Consider the following 5,000-nt stretch of genomic DNA (forward strand, 5'->3'; position numbering starts at 1 on the left):
TTTAGTGAATTAATTCCTATCCTGAAATGATACAAGCATCTTAGTGTACATTCCTATTTACAATCAATTAAAAAAAAGAAAAGAAAATAAAAAAATTAAAAAAAAGACTATGTATTCCATCACGAGGGTTCTCGAAGTAAACTTATTTCGTTACATATTGGGCTGCTTTATCCATAATTCAAATCCTTGTACGTATTTCTTTGGAAAATTCCTACTAAATTTTCTTGTACTGATGTGATGAACTGCTGTATACTCTCATATATGAGTGCCATAGAATTAAGCAATAAGTTATATGGGCAAGTTTTCTTCATATTTTTTTTTATTTCAATCAAATGTAGATAATGAAGATGATGTGAACGGAATATGCAATGGAACATAAAATATCTTTGGAAAGAGTAATGATTAATATGGTAGAACAATTTAAATATTAGGAACTATGATCTCAAATATAGTGTCTTTAGAATTGTAGATTAATGAAAGATTGAAAGGAGCAACTCAGACAATTGATAGGTAAAGTAAAACTTTTAAGTCAAATCCCCAGAAATTATATATAATAATCAGGCTATATATCAATCTAGTGAGATTAGTGTTACTGTATTGACTCGAGTCGTTTTATGATATTGAAACTATATCAAACAGATTTTGTAGATTTAAAAACAAAGCCCTCTGAAGATTATTGGGAGTTAAATGGAAGGACGAGATTAGAGATGAAACTATAAGAGAGATTACTCGAGTGCGATATGTGGATGAGATCAGGGTGATGGTTAATGGGATTGAGATGGATTGGGAATGCTCTACGCACTACCCAAGAGAGATTAGTTCACCAAACATTTAACTAGGCTCCACCAGCCACTATAAGAGTTGGAAGTACCTAGACCCACGTCGCTGAGGACTATGGAGCGTTTAATAGACGATGATGTATGGAGGAGTATTGATTTAAAAGCTCAAGATAGAGACCACTGGAAAAATCGAACCGAGGCCCTCTGCGTCAATAAGCGTAGGAGATGATGATGATGATGATGATTATGTTGATGATAATTATAATGATCAAACGGAAAGATAAGAAATTGCTTAGGAAAAATTAGATTTTTTGGTGATTTGAAAAAAATAATGCCATATTATTCATCAATTGCATCAAGCACGCACAGAACTGCATGCCCTATTACTGAAAATTAGTAGAAAATTAATCAATTGTTCATAATGTCCGAGACTTTATTAAATGTAAGTTAGTAACCTTGCCTGCTCTCAACAAATGTTATAAGCAGAAAAACTTGTTTTGTATTCTGCATTTAAACATCAATAAAGACTTCAAACTGAAAGTTTGAAAATGTTCTAGAACTCCCTTACAAATAAACACCAAATCATACACAACTCTACGAAAATAGTATAAAAGATACACTTTTGTGGTTTTATTAAAATAACGGTATAATTAGAGGGCATATTGTCAAACCAACATTCCTAAAATAAATATACAAATCAGCAAAAGACGCTTTTCAATAAATTTCACGACGATAGAAGAACATATAATTATCGTTGATAATACTAATAAATGGAAAACAAAGGCTAATCTCATTTAATAAACTGTAAGAATAAGCTACTGTTGATGCAAGATTGAAAGATAGATAATGATATTCAATTATTATTTTTCACCAAATGTACAACATTGGATCTGGAATTTTTAATAAAGAGGATAAGGTAATCTAAAAGATAAGATAATTACCGTTATGTTTACGAAAACAGAATAAAATCTCTAATGATAGACAGAAAGAAAGAGGAACATTCCGATTGATTTTTTTTTCTTCATATTAATTTACCATTAATTTTTCTTCTATACGGGAGTTGATTGAGAAATTAAAAAAAATATATATCCATTGTAAAGATATTTAGACTTTAAAAGATACGGTGCTTTAGCCAATATGGCAAAGAAAAAAAGAAAAATACAATAATGGTGACTTAATTTTTAAGATATAACCAAAAAATCTTTTTTTTAATGTCGAATTCCTTACCAAAAATAAAACTTTACACGCTGATTAAATAGGGCATAACGGAAATTTCCAGTATCGTAAGGAGTTTCTTCTTAAATGATTTTTCCTTAACATTAACTCCAGTAATATTTTCTTAAGTTTAAACTAGGGCTAAATTTTGATGAAAATCTTCCGGGTTATATGAAAAGAATATTGGTCTAATATTTGACGTCTCCCTTGGCAATGTATTCAAACGTTGACCCAGGGATTCTTATTTAAGTTTCTTAAGAGAAATTAGGTTCAGAATTGTTCCCAAAAGATATGCAAAGGAATAATCATTTTTAGGTAATAAGAGAAAATAAGAACTTTTTTCACAACTAAAGAAAAATAAGAACACAATTACTGAGGAGAGAGAGAGAGAGAGAGAGAGAGAGAGAGAGAGAGAGAGAGAGAGAGAGAGAGAGAGAGAGAGAGAGAGAGAGAGAGAGAGAAAGAGAGAGGTAGGCTTAAATGTAAACAGCGCGTAAGATATACCTGTGTATATTCTCTAGAGTAAATATAGAGCTATTTACTACTGGGAACACATTCTGTGATGAAACGTTCGAAATTCCTACCAGGTTTAAGTATCGTAATCATATCATTTAGTCTTCCCTGCGAAGTGGAGGATGTTGGAATGAGTAAATAATATTATATTGAAGCTAAATATGTTGAATAATCTACTAAATTACATCGACATTTACTTTCCTTGACAGGAAAATAATATGTAATGTTAGATATGTAGATTAACAAACCAAAATACATCGATATATACTATCCTTAATATATTTATTTTGATACGATATAAAACGTTCGTTGAATTTCTGAAATTCCCTTTCCACCTTTGGTTGCTGTATCTATAGAGCAAGAAAGGCTGAATATATATTCAGGAATCTCAACAATACATGGGGGATCAAAAGGCTTTGGTTGCCCTAAGGGAAAATGACCAGTGTTGCTCGCTGGATTTTGCTGCAGACACCTCTCCTTATCAGATGAACGTACTTCATGCCATTTGCATACAAGACTCTCTAATACCTGTATGCGATGCCATACCCATTGTCGATATCTGGTCCATGAAGGACCTGATGACCAAAGTCGATGCCCATTTGGACAGCCACTTCATCGCCTTCAAGACTTCCATCACCGCCGCCACTGCTGATGAAAAGAACAACTATTCAATGTCGATCAAAGTTCATGCGAAAAAGTAGGACTCAGACACCTACCCTGTCCTAAATTGCATGAGTGGCGGCTTTCCATTTGCCCACACCCCAACCACCGTGAAAGTAGGCCATCGCTTGTTGTGTTGGTCTCCCCTGTAACTAATCTTTGATTTTCACATGATGCAGTTATGGTGGTGCACTTTTTGCTAGACACGGGGGCAAATCATTCTCTTCTGCCAAGGCCACTATCTAGGACACAACATACACTTGCTAAGTCTGTCGGCATCATCCTGGTATATGCCACTGAATCTGCGATATCCACCCGTGGTTACAAAACCCACGCAGTATTGTTTCAAAGAGCCAACTATAATAGGAAGTTTATTATTGATGAAATCACATTTTCAATTCTCAGTGTAGATATCCTATCACATTCCCCCTCCTGGTTGATGTCACTTAGCGACAGTTAATCAACGACGATTTTTACTCATCAAACCGTATTCATTCCATCCCTTAAGACCTTGCTCTTCATATCAGCTCACCCATGAATGCCTATGCCCACCTCTTCAAGTCGTTTCAATAAGTTTTCTGTCCAGAACGTCGGCTAACACCCACGGTTCCTGCTAGAAAAAGGGTATCTATCACCCTAACAAGAAGACTGAGCCCCCAGTATTAGCCTAGTTGAGGTATCAAAAACTGGATCACTTGGCAGTCGTTAAACAATTGCTCGACAAAATGGATGAAATGGGCTGTTGCCAATAGGTGTCAAGTCCATGGTCGTCACCCTCACACATCATCATGAAAAAAAAAAAGACTATTTGTATCCGAGTGTGGATTAGAGGCACCTGAACATGTTAAAAAAAAAAAAACTAGAAACAGATCATTATCCCTTCCAAAACAACACCGACATGACCTCCATACTTAGATAAAACAAAGATTTTCTCTACATTTGACCCCCACAAAGGGTATTATCTTGTTCCCATGAACCCAAAACACGTCCACTAGACCGTCAACACCACCACATTCGTTATATAAACCTTCAATTACTCTTGTTTTAGACTTTGTAATGCTGGGGTCACTTTTCAACGACTAATGGGTTGTATCTTCAGGGACCTCCCCTTCTATGTATGTTACGTGGACGACATACTTGTCTTCTATTCCTCCAAAGAGGAACACCTTAGTTACCTACGCATCATGATCAGCATTCTACAACAAAACGGCCTTGTAGTCCGGTATGACAAGGGTACCTTCAATGCCAATGAAGTATTGTTCTTAGGGCCCATTATCACTTCTGAAGGAGTCCACACCCAATCCCTGAGAAGGCAGCTGTTGTTCAGAATCTCCCCACCCTCGCCACCGTCAAATCTCTGCAAGAATTCTTGGAATCATCCAGTAATATTACTGATTCCTGCCAGCAAATCGCCACCAATGCCCACACTATGCTTCTATGAATGGATACCAAACAACCTGAAGTGGTGCTGTATTAAAGAAGCGGTTTGCATCACAAAGAATGTCCTATGAGCCACTGCTACTTTGTCTTTTCCCATGCCATATGCTTTTCACCACCAATGCCAGTGTCATCACTGTTGGTGTAGTACTCGAGCAGGTAATCAATGCCTCGACCCCCCTTTTTGTCCTTCTTCATTAGAAAACTGCTCAAGGTAGAATCCGGCTACTCCACCTTCCACCACAAATTAAGGGTGGTACATTTGGCTGTCCGTCACTTTCGCTATTCCTATATGGTATGCACTTCGTCATTTATACACACCGCATGCCTCTGGTGCACGCCTTCGCTATACACTCCACCTTGTGGTCTACCCGTTAATGCCGACATCTCTCCGTT

The sequence above is a fragment of the Palaemon carinicauda genome, chromosome 24 (genome assembly GCF_036898095.1).
Source record: "Palaemon carinicauda isolate YSFRI2023 chromosome 24, ASM3689809v2, whole genome shotgun sequence".
NCBI classification, from domain to species: Eukaryota; Metazoa; Arthropoda; class Malacostraca; order Decapoda; family Palaemonidae; genus Palaemon; species Palaemon carinicauda.